Source organism: Acartia tonsa, chromosome 12 (assembly GCF_053477335.1).
Source record: "Acartia tonsa isolate MP-2025a chromosome 12, ASM5347733v1, whole genome shotgun sequence".
In the NCBI taxonomy this organism is placed as follows: Eukaryota; Metazoa; Arthropoda; class Copepoda; order Calanoida; family Acartiidae; genus Acartia; species Acartia tonsa.
In genome coordinates this window covers 12,566,604-12,588,086 of record NC_137271.1, presented here as the reverse complement: position 1 = coordinate 12,588,086, position 21,483 = coordinate 12,566,604, and the positions used below count along the sequence as shown (strand labels likewise).

The 21,483-nt window shown below is 30.6% G+C and overlaps 1 protein-coding gene across 2 annotated transcripts in view; it reads right to left on the bottom strand.

Moving 5' to 3' along the window:
• Window positions 1–21,483, bottom strand: part of LOC145333156 (uncharacterized) — a 78,944-nt gene extending 57,461 nt beyond the window's left edge. For both annotated transcript variants that reach the window (XM_080178306.1, XM_080178307.1), the window contains exon 1: window positions 21,203–21,483. The gene's annotated coding sequence lies outside the window, so the exon portion shown is untranslated. The remainder of the gene's footprint in view (window positions 1–21,202) is intronic.

The window sequence follows — 21,483 nt, the reverse complement described above, 5'->3', positions numbered from 1 at the left end:
CACATTTTAGCTAAACACTTATATTTGATTGTAAAGAATTGTGAGCTACTATTATTAACCCATACCTTTCTGTATGGCATATGGTATACCAGCTTTTGTGCTTACATATCTTAATTCTAGAGGGATGTGATGAAATACACCTAAACATTCTAAATATGGCATTATTAGGTTACTAAAACATCTACCACATTTCTGCTAAACACCTATATTTGATTGAAAAGAGATGTGAGCTACTACAGTATGACCCTCGAAAAAGTATCTTTTAGGGTATACAGCCCTTATTTCTTAATGTATCATAAAAAATAGCATATGTCCTTGTTCTCTGTACATTTCCACACAAATATATATAAAAATTTTAATTTTACCTCCATTAAAACCGGAGATTTTTAGAGCTAAAGTTTTGAAAAAGTGACTGAGAAAAAGAATTTTTTTGTTTCCCACTATTTTTGGATGGTTACATTATGTCTTTCTGGTAACTGAAGAATGATAAAAAAAGAAAAACGAGTTAACTAATTCTTTCTTTTTTATTTCACCAAAAAATTTAAATTTTTAATGGCAAAAAATACTACTGAATGAATGGATTATTTGCAAATTTCAGGATATTTACTTACCCCTATTTATGAAAAGGATTAATTATGACAGTTGCTCCGCCCCCTTTTTTGACATCTCAATTACTTAATAGGGGGTTAATTAAGCTTTTTAGACAAAAAAATCATTATAATGTAATTTTATTTTCCTTATAACTTTTTTGTTATTAAAGTTAGGATTATGAAACAAAAACAATTTTCCTGCTATATTCATAAAGATTTATTTAGTTTTTTAATCTAAAACAATTTTGCCTCATAAGTAAGTTTTTCAAAATAGCATTACACTAAAAAGACTCAAAGAATATGTGTAAAAAAATGCTTTTAACTCAAAACCTAAATTTTTTATTTCAATTTTGTATAAAGTTTCTGATAGTAATAAAAATGATAGAATTTCTATCTTAATTTTGCCAAAAAAGTCATTTTATGTGAAAAGTTACTTTTTGCTCAGTCACTTTTTCAAAACTTTAACTCTAAAAATCTCCAGTGTTAATGGAGGTAAACTAAATTTTTTTATATATGCTTGTGTGGAAATATACAGAGAACACGGATATATGCTATTTTTGATGATACATTAAACAACAAGGGCTGTATACCCTAAAAGATACTTTTTCGAGGGTCATACTTTATATGTAACTTACACCTTTCTGTATCATGAATTGTGGCACTATTAGGTTAGCATTCCATCCACTACATATTTGTGTATACTAGATTTTATGATCACACATCTTAATTCAAGAGGGTTGGGATTACATTCTCCTAAACCTTATAAATTACAACAATATTAGGTTACTAAAACATCTACCATAATCTAGCTAATCTCCTATATTTAATTGTAAAACGATGTGGGTTACTATTTTTAACTCACACCTTTAATGTATTGCGGCTACAAGGTTAGCATACAATCTACCGCATAATAGTTTGTGAATTCTGGATTTTATACTTACTCATCTTAATTCAAGAGGGTTGGGATAAAATTCTCCTAAACCTTATAAATTACGGCATTATTAGTTTACTAAAAATTATTAGGTTAGCATACAATCTACCACGTATTAGTTTTTGTATTCTGGATTTCATACTTACTCTAGTTCAAGAGGGTTGGGATAAAATTCCTAAACCCTATAAAATACGGCATTATTAGGTTACTAAAAATCTACCTTAATTTAACTTACTCATCTTAATTAAAGAGGAGTGTAATCAAATTCTCCTAAACCTTATGAATTGAGCAATTATTAGGGTAACATTGTAGCTACCATATTTTAACTGAAAACTTAGATTTAATTTGAAAGGGGTGTGAGCTACTATTTGTAACTCACACCTTTTTGTATTGTGTGTACCTGTATAAAATATACATACAATATATATAGAGGAGGGCCTCATTCATTATTCTGATGTAACTAAATTTAAACCATGAATGTATTTATGTGGGCTTTTCCCCAAATTTAACAATGCACATATTACAGAAAAAAACATCTTGTATTGTTCAAGTATTGTTTGGTAGAAAATTTTTAAAAAAATTATCTACATTAACTTTTTAAATTTTATTGTGTAGGTTCTGCAGACAACCAACTCTTTAATTTTCATCCTTTGTGTCTATAAATTCTAACTGTGCATGGTAATAAGTTGAGCTTGTTTAATTTTACTGACCAGGTGCTGACATTGACTTCACTTTTGCTGTCACGTATCTTACAGGGCAGCAAAGAGTGAATGTTTAACGTCTATAGATATGCAGATGTTAGAGCTGCTAAAACGACGTTAGTTCTTTTTAAAAGCGAAGCTTTTCTATAATTAGGGTCGGTCAGTCCGTGTTAGGTACGATTTAGAAAGCGTAGCAACTCTATAACATTACCAGAACGTCCGTACGTCAATTTTAAACATATCGATTTTTTTTACTTTTTTAACAACAAATTTTCATGTGATCTAATCATCCGATTGATCTGATTTTTAGTATTTTGATTCCTGGGACAAAAAGTATAATGTTATAAGCGAAGCAACTCAATAATCAAAAGGCCATAAGAAAGATCAGTAGGAAATAATATTAAGAAATTTTTCAATTTTATTTCAAATTGAACTTTGAGCAACTTCTTACGTAATTTTATTCATTTTTTTATTCATTCCCTTTTATGTACAAAATGCATCTTATAATAAGAAAAACAATCTTTTTAATTGATCTAAAAATAGATTTAAAATCACTTGAAATAATTACACATATAATAAACACGTTTTGATTTTATTATCAAAATAAGGAGAAATTGTTTTTTGTCTAACTTTGAGATTATTAACAGCGAAGCTTATGTACATTCAGAGTCGGTCCGTTTATCCGCAACATATAGAAAGTATCGTTAATTCAGGCATGTAAGGGTTGTTTTAAAGATTTCAAACATGATGATTTCTGTAGCAGTGAAGTATAATATCGCAGCTTTTATCAATAATAGAATTAATTCATAAAAAAATCACGAAACCTATACGTGATTTTCAGCTGTCTGTGTAACACATAAAAAAATTGACGACCGTTTTTATCTGCACCCAAAATATCATTTTTTATACCTTATTCCTGATAATATCGAAAACCCGAAAGTCTAAATTTCCATTTTAAGCATGATGATTTTTGGCTGATAAAAAAAAATAACAATCTTAATAACTTTAATTTTGAAATAGGACCCATTGATTTAATAATACACGTGAGCGAAGCATCTTTACAATCAAATCGTAAGTATTTCATCATTTAATTATGAAAGTAAATAAGTTTAACACAGGGAGGAAGGGAGGGGACAATGGATGGAATATTCAATATTTTAGGGTCTCAAACCTTGGGGACCAGTATAATTGCCGCGGAATTTGTTATGAATCCAGCAGACAAAAATAAAAAACAAACAATTAACACATTATCTAGCAGACATTTATATAGTATAAAAATATTTCGGCTGGTTCTAACAAATATTTTTTTCCTCGTGAAAATGTCATTTCATGTCTAGAAACTGTACAGTGATATTTGTGTAATAAACAATCTTATAACCCTTCGTTTTATCCTGAATTTTGGTGGAAGATAATAATAAGGAGAAGGGATACAGACGTTAAAAAGAGCGATTTTTCTAGTGAACAATTACAGAATGTTTACTCCATTGTGATATACTGGTAACCTAATTTATAAGTAGATGTTTTTTTTCTTAGAACCCTCTAATCATTTTGAGTTTCCTATTTTTAATAACCATAAACACTTTACAAATTTCTGGATATTTTCAGGATAAATCTGGTTTTCATGGTAATTCAGAGAAAACTCTTAAATGGAATTAATTGCCCATTGTCCCCTCCCTTCCTCCCTGAGTTTAACATCAGATAAGCTGATAAATCTAAAAAATCTATTTTTTTGTTTTCCGCTACCAAAATCAAGATTTCACTTGATTTTAAAGTCTACTTAGTAAAACCGTATTTTGGAAAAGTCAAATCAACGAGTCAAAAAGTTATATGTATTAAGTATTTATTTCAAAATATTAAGATATCAAAAACAAATTAAGATTCGGAAATAACATGAAAAATGTAAAAAAAATCAGAATTACTAAAGTTTTACAGACGTCATTTGTTGTATTTTTATCCTTATAATAAAGTAACAGGATGTTTGTTCGTCTGTGTGTTTGTATGTTTGTACCGAAGGATCTCGCTAACCGCTGAACCGATCGGGTTTTCCTTAACAGGGTAGCTTCTCATAGGTCCCGGGAAGGTTTATAACTATTTTCTTGGGGGGTGGGACACCCCCAACCCCCACCCCCCCCAAAAAAAATCCCCCCCCCAAAAAATTTTTTTAAAAAAATATTTTTAACTAAAATTAAAAATGAGGGGGGGGGGCAACCCCCCCCAAAAAATTTTTTTTTTACTTTTTCTTTTAAAATCTAAAATAAGAAATTGAATTATTAAATTCGACTCTCTCCTCCTTAAGTGCCCCTAGAGTCTTCTAGGGGCGTAGCCGCTAGTTATAAATAAGTTGCCATTAAAAACCCGAAATTTTCTAGATTTTCTTTTATTTAAAATTCTTTAAGCAAAATTCTTTTTCCTTTTTTGAAAAGGAAGGAAGCATAAAATTCGATTTACTAAAGTAATATAAGTAGTTTTTCCATCTCTGTGTCTGATTTTTGCATTTTTTCTAATATAATGTAAATTTTATATTACAACTGTCGTATATAAATTATTTTTAGCCATCTATTTGCAATAGGTGGTGTTGGTAAACGACAACCCCCCCCCCCCCCTTGCCCTCTACTCACCGACTGTTAAGAGTTAAACTGACTTGTGTACAACATAAACCCAAAACTCAAAATTTATTTGGTTAACATGTGTCTGACCCCCTGTAGCTAGATACATTTCACACACCAAAATGTTGATTTAGGCCCTTACTCCCCTGACAAAAAAAACTAATGACTCCCCATCTATGTAAAATTTACTCTCGGTGTGTGAGTGATAGGTGGGGGGAGGAATTTGATATTTCCTCTAAGCATTGCACTCCAAAACTTAATTCTTTTTTCCCCGCTCTTTTTTTACATACTCTACGCCAATTACAAAAAAATATTTTGCTCTATACACTATTTTTACAAATATTTTCAGATTTCTATGTTGAATAAAAAACACGCTTCTAAAACTTTGATAACATTAAATACTTATTAAATTAACATATATTTTTTGTGGGTTTGAATTATTGAATCATATTTTATATATATTTAATTTGAAGTTAAACAATTTACCTCAACCTTAATTCATTCAGATAGAAACCTTTGTCTATAGGTTTTTTAAATTAAGATATGGAGGTCACAAAAGGAGGTCAAATTTTGCACGAGACATGGAGGATCAGGTCCTGCAGGATCATACATGGAACCTTAAATTAGCTTAAAAACTTATATTTCAAATTATCATTTATATCATCCTAATATATAAAGAAGTAATTTCTATTTTAGTGAATCTTTACATGGATACCTGGGTGGTTTTACGCTATTCTATTTTTGTATTTAAGAATTGGAATAGTTTTAACCTATTTTCTGCACTTCTCTTAACCTTTGTAGAGTCCCTAAATGCTAAGGACGCATTTGCTAGCATTGTATCATAGGATATTTTAATATTGCATCATATTTAATGATTTGTTAAAGTCATTATAAATTTCCCCACCTTCGTGTACTTTGCTTTGATAGCCAGGATGGTGATATTCTAAAAATACCAATTTTCTTTTGTCTGTAATTGTTCTACTTTATTATAGCCTTCTGTCTTTTACACACAGAAAAAGAGTCAGAATGTCTGTGCTATACCCCCCTCTCCCCCCAAAAAACACACAAATATTTGATTATTAGAAAGAATGATGCATATTAGTCTGGTATAGAATACTGTTTTGCAATTCCTTTTTTACTATTAACAATAAACTTGTGAAGGAACATTCATTAAGAATTTGGAGTATCAAATATTTACAAGTTATCCAAGTACTTACTTTTACAAAATCTTTCATACAAAATTGGAGATTTTTAAATAGCAAAAATTAAAAGGGAATTTAAAGTATCTGATTATTTTGGGTTGGCCTATCCAATAGGAATATACATGTATGTAGTTGTAAACCATTACAGGACACGAACATTTTCCCTAAAAAGAACAACCCAACCGGCCGTTTGCGAGGTATCAAAGGACAAACAGACGAACAAACATCTCTCTACTTTGAAATTAGAGATGTATGTACTAGTGCCCGAGTCCCAAGCATTTATAGGTTTTGTTTTTAAAGTACGATGGCAGAAAACCTTCAAGCAAATGTTGAGCAATAAAAGGGTTAATTGTCTGCTAAAAGTCGGGATAAAAAGGACCATTGACTTCCAACAAAAAAAATCTAAAGGATTTCCCAAAAAAATACTAATTTTTTTTGCTAAAAAATATGAATCCTATATCTTTTGTGTATAAAATATGTGTCATTGTATTTTATATTTGAAAGGGATAATATCATATAACATTTTTGTAACGTTTTGTTTCACTCATTCATTAACAAGGAGAATAATGCTCAAAAGTGGCACAGAGAGAGAGAGAGAGAGAGAGAGAGGGAAAGAGAGCAACTGCTACCTAGTGCTTGAAGTGGTGATATATTTATTCTGGTGACAAACCATGGGCAAACCCTTATTGAAGAGTAGCTGCGTTTTTAACAAAAGTTACTAGAAAATGAATCTTATTACACACAATTTAACTTGAAATTTCTACATTGTAAGGAAATAATTATAATTTTATTGAAAAATTATAAAGAAAATTTTCCTTACAACTAAAGAGTGGTTAATAATTGGAAATAAATTGATTGCCGGTTTCTCTTAAAGTGCCTAGCGAGCATAGTAACATTCCTTACATTGAAAACAAGGATGACAACATCCATAAAAGCGAAGCTATTAAACGGTAGGACAGACCAACATTAATTCTTGTAGAGTGTCAGAACTGACTATGACAAAATTATACGTATATTTGTTGAAAAACTTCTTAAATACAAAATACTGTTTTAGGACATACTTACATTTTTAGGACTTGATGCTTCGCTTATAATATTGTACCTTGTTGTATTAGGAATCAGTACTCCAAAAATCAAATCAATCGGATTATTATATCACATAAAATTCATAATATAATTTGTGTTAGTGTTTACCTCAGTTTAGGTTATGTTATTATTACACATTTATTGGTGAAATATTTATCGTCCCCAAAATTTCATGAATCCTTAGTCTCATTCGTTAAAATCTTAAAACTTTGTGGAAGTCTTTATTGGTTCGTATAGCTGTGTCTAAACTTTTCAATAATTTTGATCTAGAGAAAGGTTAATTTTGGTCATCATAATTGGGGTTATTCATCTAATAATCGTCACCGCTTTAAGGTCATTTGTTTTAACCCTGAGAGACAATAAAAGTATTAAATAGGTATTAATATTTAGGGATCTTAAGGGATAAGACAATGGCCGATAAATTGATGTACATGCCTCAATGAATACACAAAATTCCCTCAAAATTCATTGAAAGTTCCCAAAGTCGTTAAGCCAACGAATAAGAAAACGTTTTTAAAACTTTCGGGACTAGTATAATTAACAGTCCATTGTCCCCTTCCTTCCTGATTAATTTTGCTGTTTGTCTTTTTATGAAACTTTCTACCGGCCAAAAACTGTAGCGTTTTCTCAAATCAAATCATCTTTAATGTTCGAATGTTATTGTGTTATATAAACGAATTTCTAATTAAAGTTAAATAATTTGCGAATTATTTTGCAAAGTTTTGTAATTGTGCAATAAATATCATATGAAATACAATGATGCATTTCAGATTTTGAATAGGTATTATCATTGTCTTGTCCTCTATTCGAGGAAGCTTTAGTCCTTCAAGCGCAGAATTAATTTTTCCCTTTATTCCTTTCATCAAATTGTGTATTGATTGATCGCTGCAGAAATGTGAGTAGAGAATGATGTGCGGCATATGAGAACTTTGTCATGACAATCATTTTAGGCAAAAAAGGTCTTTGTTTATTGTTTCTTTATTTCCTGAAACTGCCTAGTGATTACAGAACCCCTTATGAATTGAAATAATGGGGAATTGTCTATTTGCTTTATGACTAACCCCTGCGGGTGAAATAACCCTGCCAGTCGTTCCTATACATAATGTAAAACACTCAGAAATTCCCCCTAACTTTTTAAGAAAATTTATTTAAAACAAGGATAACAACATCCATAAAAGCAAAGCTCTGAAACGGTAGGACAAACGGACATTAACACTTGTATAGTGTTATTACTGAATAATCAGAATATAAATGTATAAGAGTCAAAGCAAACTTGTGAGTAAATTTATTGAAAAACTTCTTGATACAGGATAATGTTTATGGACATACTTACATTTTTTAGACTTGATTGTAGAGATGCTTTGCTTATAATATTGTACTTTGTTATCCCAAGAATCAGTATACTAAAAATCAGAACAATCGGATAATTAGATCACATAAAAATTTGTCGTTAAAAAAGTAAAAAATCAACATGTTTAAAATGGACATACGGACATTCTGGTAATGATTATAGAGTTGCTACGCTTTCTAGATCATACCTAACTACTACAGGAATCACCAAGCAAAGTTTGAAAATGATAGAATAATTCTAACTTGCCTAAATTAACGAAAAAAGCTATCTGTCTCAGAGGTACGGTAGGACGGACGGACGGAAGGACGGACGGATCGACCCTAATTATAGAAAAGCTTCGCTTTTAAAAAGATAGCTTAAGGGGTTCTGTGCCTGATGAAAAACGTTTTTGATTAACCTTACTGGCAATCAGAATTTAAGATTTTGAAAATCATGGATTTCGTCTTTTTTAGTTATATTTGTCCCTTTGTGTCTATGTGTACATATATGATCTCTAAAATGGATATTTTATCATAAAAATTATTTTCTTAACCTACAAAACTTTATTATTTATTTTCTACAAAAACTATTAATTTTAAATTGACAATCATTTAGATGTAAGCTTCTCTAAAAATAACAATTGCAATTTGCAGTTTTTTTTTTACCCTTGATGTATTCTAATCCCGAATTGAAAGTCGGCACAGGGCTCCCAACTCTATTTTTTTTTACTTTAATGATTAATTTGGAGATTAATTAAGATGTTGTCATCCTTGTTTTTTGTCTAATAAATATATTAAAGTACTATTAAATAATAATTTAAGATACATTAGGAAATTCTTATGGATTCTGATAATTAATTTATTAGAAATGAAACCTACATATCTTTTCTTCTAAGAAATCTTAATAAGGTCTTAAGGGATAAAACAATGAAAGGACGTCCAAAAAACCTCTTATTTCCCCCCCCCCCCAAAAAAAAAAATATAAGCTTTTACATCCTTGAGACAATGGATGATGAATTGATGTACATCCCAAATGATAATAAAGAAAATTACCCCTATACTACTGTAGATTAAAATCTGGACAATGGACATTACTGTTACTAGTTACGAGAAACAAACAACCAAAATTTAATGAAAATATTAAAAGTTTTTAGCCAACGAATATAATAACGTGTTTATGAATGAAACTTTGGACACCACTTTTTGCGTAATATATTGAGTATGATTCCAGTCAAATGCGCTTACTAAGTCTAACTGTCCTTAATGTTGATCAAAGGCATAGCATAATTAAACGCACATTTTAAAAAAGTTAGACCTAATAAGCGAATTTGACTGGAATCTTACTCACAACTTTACACAACATTGCGGAAGCTACTATTCCATTTATGTATATTTTCATTCATGAAAAAATTATCCCTTCTGTAGATTACAATTATTGGTTGAGAGTTTTAATTACAGCCTGTTTCAAGCAACCAATCAAAATCAAGTACCCAAAGTTATTAGGCAATAAAATTAGATAGTATGTTTAAAAACTTTGGGTACTAATATGATAATTAGTCCATTGTCTCCTTTATTTGTAATAAATACATCCTTATACTAAAGTAACAGGATGTTTGTTTGTCTATGTGTCTGTCTGTGTGTCTGTACCGAAGGATCTCGCTAACCGCTGAACCGATCGGGTTCTCCTTAACAGGGTAGCTTCTCATAGGTACAGGGAAGGTTTATAACTATTTTCACCCGCACACCCCCTCCCAAATTTTTTTATTTTTTCACCCCATAAAATTTTTTTTTTACTTTTTAAAAAAAATCCAAAATAAGAAATTGGGTTATTAAATTCGACTCTCTCCTCAAGTGCCCCTAGAGGCCTCAAGGGGGCGTAGCCGCTAGTATGTAAATATAATACTTTATTTTTTTGGACTATTTTAGGTCATTTGGACCACATTTATCAAAACTCATAGTGTCGACATAACTTATAAGATTAAATGTCAATAAGCGTCTCTAAGTTTAGCTAAATATAAACTCTCAATAATAGTTCCGTATAAACATTATAAAAATTCTTTAGGGATTCATTTATCTTTTTATTCATTATATATTTACAAATAATAATACAAAATAGATTAGAAATAAACAAGGATGACAACATATACAAACACGAAGCTTAAAACAAAAAATACAAGCATAGAATGATGGCATTTGATCATAGAAACAAAAGTTTAACCATAAATTCAATGTAAATCTGTCTTTCAAATTAAATTGTGCCTTATTGTCATAAGAATCACAATTTTGAAAATCAAGTCAGTATTGCAATTCTATCAATCTGTATAATATACAAAGTCGACGTAATAATTAGTTGATACGCTTTAAAAGCTAACCGCTGAACCATTGTAGCTTCTCGTAGGTCTTGGAAAGGTTTATAAATATTTTGGGGGAAGGTACGACCACCCCCTAAAGAGTAATCACCCCTAGAAAATAATGACCATCAAATCTTTCTTTTCTTTTTAAAACTATAATTAAAATTGTCGGGAGGGTGAGGAGGGGGGGGGGGGGTGACATATCCCCCCCAACATCTTAAGGGCGTATCAGCTAGTCCTTAATATAGAATAGCTTTACTTTTTATAAATAATAAACAAAAAAAATTTTTTATTCATTTGTAGTTTTACTTAAATATTATTAATTTCTTAAAAACATGTTTTTCATGAAATAGATTTAATAGTAAATACCTCCGAAATTTCCGATTTGTTTTAATTTTAGGTCAAATTTTGAATAAATATAGGCAGTTGTTATCTTCAATGCCATTTATTCATAAATTTTATAAGTAGACGTCTCACATTAACCAATACAATCGTTTCAATCTATTATTCTAATTTATAATAGAGGAGTGGGGGAATACTTCCATTTTGATTTTTTTTAATGGGTCCTTTTTTCAGTGGCTATTCCTCTTTCAAGTTGTAGGCTCCCTCCGCTAAAATAGTTTAAAAATCTTCCTGTGACCCATACAAAGTTTTCTTGTAAGTTAATTTTTTATGTTAGACAGACAAAAACACGAAGCCATCCTTCAAAGAGAGAGAAAGAGTGGGGGAAAAAAGGGCTGTTTATTACACAAGTCCAGAAAAGTTTTAACAACTTTGGGGACTTTTAATGAATTATGTACAAAAATTAGTCGTCCAACGTCTTACCCCTTTAGATCCCTGCATTCTACTACAACTTATGTACAGTTTTTTAACTGATAGTAACAGATCTATCAAGAAACAATAGAAATAATTTTTGTTTATCTCAAGATTTTTTACTAATTATACATAAAAAACAGTTTTTAATCCTTGGTAACAATTTATAGTTTAGTCTCTATATGCCTCTAGGGGCACTCGAGGTGGTTAAGGGAAGGGAAGGGTTGAAACTCGACTCTCCATTTTTAATGTTATTTATTATTATTTAATATTATGAGAAGCAACATTGTAAAGAAGAACTATAACCATACAGCGGTTAGCAATATCCTTCAATGCAAACAGACGACACAGACAGACATACTTACAGACATCATTTCTATATAAAGATTAGTTGCTTCTCCCCTGGCATCAATAGGTTCTTAAAGGGGCCGGAAAAAATTTAAACCATCCCAAAATGTAAAGACTAAAACTATCAAAAGAACAATTTGAAGCTACCCAAAAATGGAGAACCTAATAGGTTCTAGGGTAAGCGACACCCCTTATACTTTCTTTGTTACCACCTTAAAACAAATAAATGAATGTAGGATACACCCACTTTTTGTTTCCACCCCCATAGAAAATTAATATATGTACTCAAAGGTCAAACAAGCGTCCTTAGATTGCCAAATTTAATTTTTACAATCCCCCATAAAAATAAAACAAAGTTGTCTTTCATTCACTAAGAGCTGATTTAAATAAGAAAACTGTATACAATTTAAAGAATTTATAGCAATTATACATTATTCTATAATTGACAGTGTATATTTGTACTTAGAAAATGTTAACTTCTTATAATCATAGGCTGTACCGATTTCAATCTAAATAATTCATGTTCTGTACAATTACATGTTAAAATTGATTTTTTTGCGCAATTTTGGACAAAAATTTTAAGAGATTATAATTTTCCATTTTCGACAAATTAAAAAGAATTCAAAATCTAGCATCAATTGAATGAATCAATGCACAGTAAAGCTAAACTAAAAAATATAAGTTTTGCTGTCGGCCGCCTGGTTGAGTATGATTTTTGGTTTAATCAGAGCTGGATCTTTAAATCATTTCAATGGTGCGCCAAATCGGGGTAAGCCAACTTTCCACCAATGAGAGTACAGCATTTTACGAAATGCCGCGCTGTGATTGGCTGAAATTCGGCGCACCCCGATTTGGCGCACCATTAAAATGATTTAAAGATCCAGCTCAGGTATCTTAATTAAGGGAAAACACTTATTAATCCCAACTCCTTCTGTAGATTAATCTATTGAATGAAAAGTTTGTACACCAATAGATTTAAACCAGCCATTCAAAACTTTATAAAAGTATCCAATTTTTTTATCCAATTTAAAACAACTTTGGTAGCCTACCGACCGTGGGTTAAGCATAGAATATTATAACCACCAGTAATAGTTTGGGTATCTCTCCCATTTCTCCCAGAAATATTGATAAGAGACTAATTAAAAAAAAATATGACGAAGCCAAATCTGTCCTACTTTTGCTTCCCGTGACGTCATACAAATGAGGGAAATGAGAGGAGAAATGGGACAAAAAACCATAAAAAAAGAGATGGATAATCCCTCATTTTTATGACGTCACAGGAATCAAAAGTAGGACAGATGGGGCTTTGTCAACAAATAAGAATTATGAACCTTTAAAATTATTATTATAAAAAGCTTCAAGTCTAAGTTATTTAAAATTCATTAACTTTAAATCTTGATATGTCATATAAAGTCAAAAATAGCTCTGTTAATAATTAAACCCTAAAATCTTTTTATTGACCCAACTGTGCATTGTCCTAAAAGTTTGTACTTTTATCTAAAATAACTGAAAATAAATTGATTGTATTAAAGGTATTCATTCATCTAAGCAACATTCTTATAAAACAACAATGTCTAATAAGAATCAAAGGTTAAAGTTTTAAATTATTAGAAAAAAACATTTGCAATCTTACACAAAAGAAAAAGGATATTTCTTTGTCTATATGTGTGTGTGCCAAATGATCCTGCTAACCACTGAAATGGTTATCCTTTACATTTAATCTTTTCATAGGTAGTGTTATAACTATTTTCTAGCGAAATTCCCAATAGAAAATTCTCCCAAAAATTTCTTTAAAAAAAAAATTAAAATTGAAATTAGATGATCGACTTGTAATCTTAGTATGTTTGTTGATGCCCTCTAAAATTAAAATGATTAAAATTTTAGAGTTTGTGTCTGTTGCAGAGTATCCTTGCATTTTAGTTGTCATCTAGTACATTATTAGATTATTGACAGTTTAAAAGTTTACAAAAGAAACTAAAAGTCTTAATAAGGTGTTTTGTTTAATTCACATCTAAACTTTAAAGTTTATTACATTGTTTGAACACCCAAAGTATTTACCTTAACATTTTCTTTCATTTAAATTCTTAAAATTTGAAAAAGTACATGGACAGACACGGAGGGATGGCAAAACTTTAAATTTCTGAATTCATTAATATTATGAACCAATGAGGTGTCTCCAGGTAAATTGCCAGCATATTATTGGATGTATTTTGAAATGTGATTGGTTCATTTTAGCTGCAATTATGCAGGGATCTAAAGGAATAAGATAATGGCTGATAAATTGACGTATTTTCAAAATCAACTCTCCTGTAGATTACCATTAGTGATTAAAACCTTTGGACACTCAACTTAATGAACTAATTAATCAAAATTCAATAAAAATCATAATCAGGATAAACTTGTACATTAATGGTTGCTACTTGCTCAAGGAAAAAAAATTAATAAAATTTTAAATAAAGATAAAAGAAAACTTATAAAGTTAATGAGTTTGATGGAAAGGAAAAAGAAATAGTGTGATGATTTTAAAATAAAGAAACCATGAAAAAACATAACTCAAAAATTTTCTAAACCTGTATCTACATAAATAGCTTTCAAAGCACAACCTTTTCAGAATTTTTATCATATTCAAGAATCCCCCTAACAGCAAATGTTCTGTACAATAAGAAAAACACTAAAATAGCAGTATTTAAATTTAGAATTAAAAAATAAATATATCCCATCCGTTTATGAGATTTTAGCAATCATACATACAACAAGAAAGACATGCAGACAGACAGCAATCCTGCTACTATATTTTATTGTGTCTATGATTGCTGCCTAAAACTAACATTAAAATAGGGCTGTAAAGAATAAAATAATTTTGTTGTTGTTGTTTGCCCCATAGTACAATACATGTGTATTTGATAATAAAAGAACAAGGATGACAACATCCATAAGTAGCGAAGCACAAAAAATCGTGGATAGGAATGTGTACAAGTAGATTTTAAAAAATCAAGAATAGATTTATCGGAGAAAATAAACACGAAACCTTGTTTTTTTGTATGATGACGACATAAAAGATGCTCATAACAACAGGAAAAATTATTTATGAAAAAGTTATGAAAATCGGACCATAAACACTAAAGATATGGAGAAAAATATAAAAATAGCCTAAAACATGCAAAAAGACAGTCTGACCGTCATGGTTGTTTTCTTTAATCGACGAGAAATTCAATTTTGATATCTATAACTGAAAACACCAAAGATATGGAGAAAAATAACCTAAAACCTGCTGAAAAGGAGTCAAACTGGCAACCATGTTTTATACTTAATTATGCTCCATATTAATGGGAATGTTGACAAGAAATTTTAGCCTTCTATCTTAAACAGGAGATGAGAAAAACACGTTTCCCCTATTCTGTCTCAGACGGACAGGCGGACGGACAGACATTTCGAATTATAGAGTAGCTTCGCTACTAAAAAAATCAGGTTGTTTGAAATGTGCCTGGCCACACAATAATTCTAAATAATCAAAATTCTAAACATTTTTACGGCCTATAACAAATTTATTAGTATCACAGATACGGTTGATTAATCTTAGATTTTAAACTATAATAAAAAGTATTATAGCTTTAAACACAACTTACTTTTTTCTCATTTATTTATGGAATAAAATTGTTTCACTACTAAATTGATCATTAGTTCTAATTAAGATGTATAAAATAAGATATGTCTTAGCATTTTAAATCTTAAAAGAGACGTTTTTTTGTCTGAAACTTGAGATATCGGAGAATGCTGATCCCATTGAGAGTAACTTTGAGGGAAGCTTGTGCCGTTTTTTGGATATTTTCCTGACCTCCTTCTCCCTCCCCTCGAGGCTATGGGCGAAATAACTAATAGAGTTTTTGCATAGTTTAATTTTTTACACTTCATTTCTATAAGTAGAAAATTTTATAACCATATAACTAAAAGTTTAAAACTTTAAAATAATCTTTCTGAGCTGGATCTTTAAATGTGTAGCCGTTGCCGTTGCCGCTGCCAGAGGTACAGCCACTAACATAATAGCGATCTTTAAATCAAATTGGCTACGCGTGGCTACGGCTATGTGCGATCTTTAAATCACAACCACTTTTTGAATTTTCGGTAAAAATATGAAAATAATAATAATAATAATAATACGTAAAAACTTCAAACATTTAAAAATCCATGTTTTATTGTCAGCACTGGCAGTGGCGACGGCTACGGCTAGGGCTACGACTACAACTACGGCCACGACTACGGCCACGGATACAGCTACGGCAATGGCTACACATTTAAAGATCCAGCTCTGTATGTGCCTGTCTGAATGTAGTAAAGTATCTCCATAACCGCTAGACTGATATGTTTCACCTTTACAGTGAAGCTTCTCAGGAAATGTTTATAAATATTTGTAGGGAGTATTACTATTCAGCCCTCCCCTAAGACCCCAAATAATTAAAAGCTTTTCTCGTATTCATTCGAATCCGGTGGATAGGAACCGGTTCTTGTACATTCTATATCCGCGGAAAGCCGTTTATAATACGATGCGAGAAATAACTATTAAACAATATTTTTTTTTAAAAACGTATATTTAAAAATAAGTATATTTTTCTTCTAATTTGCCGTATTCGTCATTAACTTTTACATTTTTTAAATTAATAGGATTAAAATACTCGAAAGATGATTTAAAATCTTTAAGAATAGATAATAAAAATAAAATGCTTCATTAATTTTTAAACCAAAAGCTTGTAAAATAATATTACTTGTTTTGAGAATGATTTTTCTTAAATCTTTGATAAAAGTAGAAAGATGGCTGTTTGTCCATTTGCCTGTTTGAAGCTTAATGTATCTGCAACCGCTAAACCGATTGGGCTAGTTACAGGTTTTTCTACTAAGATGTAGTGCAACTTTTCTTGTATATCACCATCTATAATACAAAGTAGCTTGATGTCTGTCCGTCTGTCCCTTAAGATCTTGGTAACCGCTGAACCGATCGGATTCTACTCTTCAGGGTATACACCTATTGGTCCTGTGGTAGTTTTAAGCTATTTTCTTGGGGGGTGGGACACCCCTAACCCCCCCAAAAAACAAAAAATCCCCCCCCATTGTTTTTTAAATTGTGAATTTGATACTGGGGCACATCCAATTTTTTTCCCGAAAATTTTGAAATTGATACTGGGGCAACTGCAATTTTTTCCCCCCGAAAATTTTGAAATTGATACTGGGGCAGCTCCAATTTTTGTATATTTTTATTTTAATTACCTCTTGGGGCAAAGCAATTTAGAATAAATTACCTAATAGGGCAAAGCCCCTAGAGGCTAGTGGCGATGCCGCTAGTGTTTTAAAAGCAAAGCTTATCTACAATTAACGGCATAATGAAAAGCTGTCCTATCGATTACAAACCTAGTATACAGGAATTTGATCAGGTAATACATAGATATTACTAGAAGCCTCTAGGGGCACTTGATAGTCTTAGGCACTCATGTAATGCGACAAATATCCAACAATCGAAAAAGAAACTAAAATTTAAAATTAAACACTTTACTTCAGTCAAACTAACAATAAATAATCTCTTTAGTATAGATAACAATTAAAATAAATCAAAAATAAAGATTTGGGACAGAATTAAAATTAATAAAATAACGAATTATTTTTCTTTCTTGAAATAATTCAAATAAGATAGGGTCTATACAAAAGGATTTAATTCACTTCAAAAAAAAAATAACAAAGTTTGACTATAATTTTTTTACTGATTATCCTTTTCGAAATATTTTAAAGTATTATTCAACCAACTACAATCTTAAGAAAGCTTATATGTGTAAGTATGTCATATAAAAACTCGAAAACGGCTTTATCATCATTGGGAATGTACATAGCATTATTTTTATGTACTATACAAACTATTCATAAATACAAAACAAGGACAACAACATTCAGCGAAGCACAACAAATAATGGAATCCACAAACGGAGAAACGATAATGAATATGCAAAAACTCAAAGTAAATCAAAGTAAAAACCTGTAAATGATAAGGCATAGCTGACAGACAGACAGAAAAAAATGTATAGAGTAGATGGGCCTATATCATAGAAATATTCCCTAAAAATTATAGGTGTCCATCTTCAATAGCAGCCAAGAAAATCATATTTTTACCCCATAGCGTTACAGACTGTCATTCCAACCTACCCTGTACCAATAAATAAGTAAACTATAATACAAAGTAGAATGATGTCTGTCTGTCCCTTAAGATCTCGGTAACCACTGAACCGATCGGATTCTACTCTTCAGGGAATATACCTACTGGTCCTGTAGTGGTTTTAGGCTATTTTCTTGGGGGGTGGGACACCCCCAACCCCCAAAAAAACAAAAAAATCCCCCCCATTTTTTTTTTTTTGTAGGAGATATCCTTGGTCCTTTTTTTTTGCAGGAAATTTCCTTGTTCCTTTTTTTTTTACGAATTTCACCTTAACCTTTTTTTTATCATCTCTTAGGTCAAAGCCCCTAGAGGCTAGGGGCGAATCCGCTAGCAATAAAAATAGAGATTGCCATATTTGGGTCAGGTTTAGAGCCGAAACTATTTACCATTCCCAAAACAGGTCAGCTAAATCTTAGTTTCCGATTTTGTACGTATCACCCAAATCCTGTCTCAATATTTACTTACTACTTGCTAAAAAAGCTTCAAACTTTGAAGAAAAAATTTGGAGAAAAAAAAGTATAAAGTATAAATCGTTTATACATTATATCACTTTTCTCTTTGACCGGAGTAGCTGAAAATAGCTTTTGCAATAGTTGGGATATCTGTGGTACAACTTCGGAAATTAGGGAACAAATGGGTAATCAATTTTCAGTTGATCCCAAAACATCGTTAATTTGTACTTTTATAGATGCTGTAATTATTTTTGTATTTAACAACATGTAATTTAATATAATGTATGATTTATTTAACTTCATAATTTGTTATTTTTCATAACCGCATTTCATATTTTAAAATTCATAGAGTTAACTATTAAATTTATATTCTATGAAGCAAAAATTAAAATTTGTGCATAGGATTGTTTTTAAAAGCGAAGCTTGAATCTATAATTAGGGTCGGTCAGTCCGTCCGTCCGGAACGGATAGCTTTTTTCGTAAATTTAGGCATGTTAGAATTGTCCTATCGATTTCAAACTTTGCATGGTGAGTCCTGTAGTAGTTAGGTTCGATTTAAAAAGCGTTGCAACAAAGTAAAATATTAGAAGCGAAGCAACTCTATAGTCCTAAAAATATGTAAGTATGTCTAATATCTATAAACATTATTCTGTATTAAGCAGTCTTTCAACAAATTTACTTATAATTTGCCTTCGACTCTCATACATTTATATTCTGATTATTCAGTTCTGACACTGTTAATGTCCGTTCGTCCTATCGTTTCTGTGCCTCGATTTTATGTTTGTTCTTCATATACTCTATATCACTCTATTTTGCAATTATTAGGATAAGTTTATATTTGGTTAAAATATGTAAGAAAATATTCTTTTTTTTGTATGGGGGGGGGGGGACAAAATATCTGGATCATGGAAAGAAAACGAAGTAGCGGGGTTCGTCGTTTTCACAGTGCTTTTAATAAATCATTTTAGGTTAGGTATAATGATTGAACCGCATTGTCAGGCAATTGACCCCAAAGGATTAGAACTCCCCGCAGGAGCCAGAAGTATGATAAAAGTTACTATGAAAATACGACGAAACCCGCTACTTCGTTTTCTTTCCATGGTCCAAATATCTAAATATTATACACTTTTGTGAAAGAAAAATTAGATTATGAGCTTTGCATTTTTATTTTTTTATCCTTGTTTTAAAAAGTACGCACTTTTTTTCAAGAATAGGAAAGAAAAATTGTTTAAAATGCATATTTATCCTGAGTAAAAAGTCTAAAACTTTTCTTACAGAGAATAAAAAATGTTAATTTTTTATTGTGAATTTTTAAGTTAAACATTGTATTATTTTAAAAAGAAGATTACACACGGGGTTAGAAAAATGAAAGACATTAATTTTTGTGTAATTTCCACGTAATATTTCATGTGAAAAGATCATGATCTATATGCTTGCTACTTATTCAACTTTTTAGCAACGAATAAGAAAACGTGCTTATAAACTTTGGGTACTTGTGTAATTTATAGTCCAATGTCCCTTCCCTTCCTGAAAAATTTTTCCTACAATTTTGTTTCTATGCGTCAAAATTCATTGTCATTGTAAAATGAAAGGTTGAGTGACTCTTTAAACTTTAAACTTTTGTCTTTGAAAGGTTAATGTTTTGTCAGAGGTGAATTCTTAAAAACAATTTAGATCGCTGAATCGGCTATTGTCAAAAGAACACCAAAATCATTCTTGTAAAATATCCTCTAAATCATATATAAATTCTATAAAAATTAAACAAAATCTTATGTTAATAACCCTTCTACGATTTTGGAACGCTTTTCTTTTTTTATAGTTAAATTTGTACAAAATAAAATTTCGTGATTTGACGACCATAGCCGATTCAGCGATCCAATTTTTTAAAAAAAGAATCCACCTCAGCATAGCAACTCTATAAGACAAAAAGGCTATCAGTCGTGAAAAGAAATTTAAACTTAAGCAAAACATTTGAAAGAAAAATGGGCTTAAAAGGATTTAAAGTTTTTTTTGTGATGTACAGTCGTATTGACAGATTTGACTGCTTCTGCTTACACAATTAATAGTGTATGACGTACAGTGAAAACTTATAGAAAAGCTTCGCTTACAAAAGTAGGCGCTTTCCCACAAAGTACCTTCTTGATCACTGATAGGTTCCACAAGGTTTGGGCCAACTGCAGGAATTAGGCATAGGCAAGAATTTAACAATTTACTTTAATTTCAATTCAAATATAAGAAAGGGGTGGGGGAATCAGCACGCATTTTGTATGAAAGCCCTAAAAAGTATGTTAAACACATACTGTTTCAATAATAAGCTAAAATTCATAATAAACAATGATGCAATATTTTGAGAACAAGGATGACAACATCAAAATTTTGCTGTGATCCAAAAACGGAACGTACAGACTTTGAGGATCTACCTATAGAGCTGCTTTGCTACTTAAAATTTCAGAAATGATAACATAATCAGGTATGCCAAGTTTCATAACGATCAGACAATTAGTTATCATAAAAATTAGAAATAATTAATATTATTGACGTTTGACGTACAGGCCCTTGTCTAGAATAGCTTCGCTTAAAAAAAATAACTAATTAATTACCTTTAATGACGAAAATACTGAACATTTTTATTAAAATTTCACTTTGCATAACTTTGATTAAAATAATACACTTGAAAATTCATTGTTCACCAAAAAATATAATTCTTTATTACTTAATTTACACGTTTTCTACCTTCATTCTATTCATTATTCAGAGAGAGAGAGACATTTAGGATAGATAGATATCTTGAGGATAGTAAATAAGAGAGATTTTACTCTAAATAAAGTTTGAAATACATCACTATTATAATGGAGTAGTGACTAGTAAGTCTCATAACACT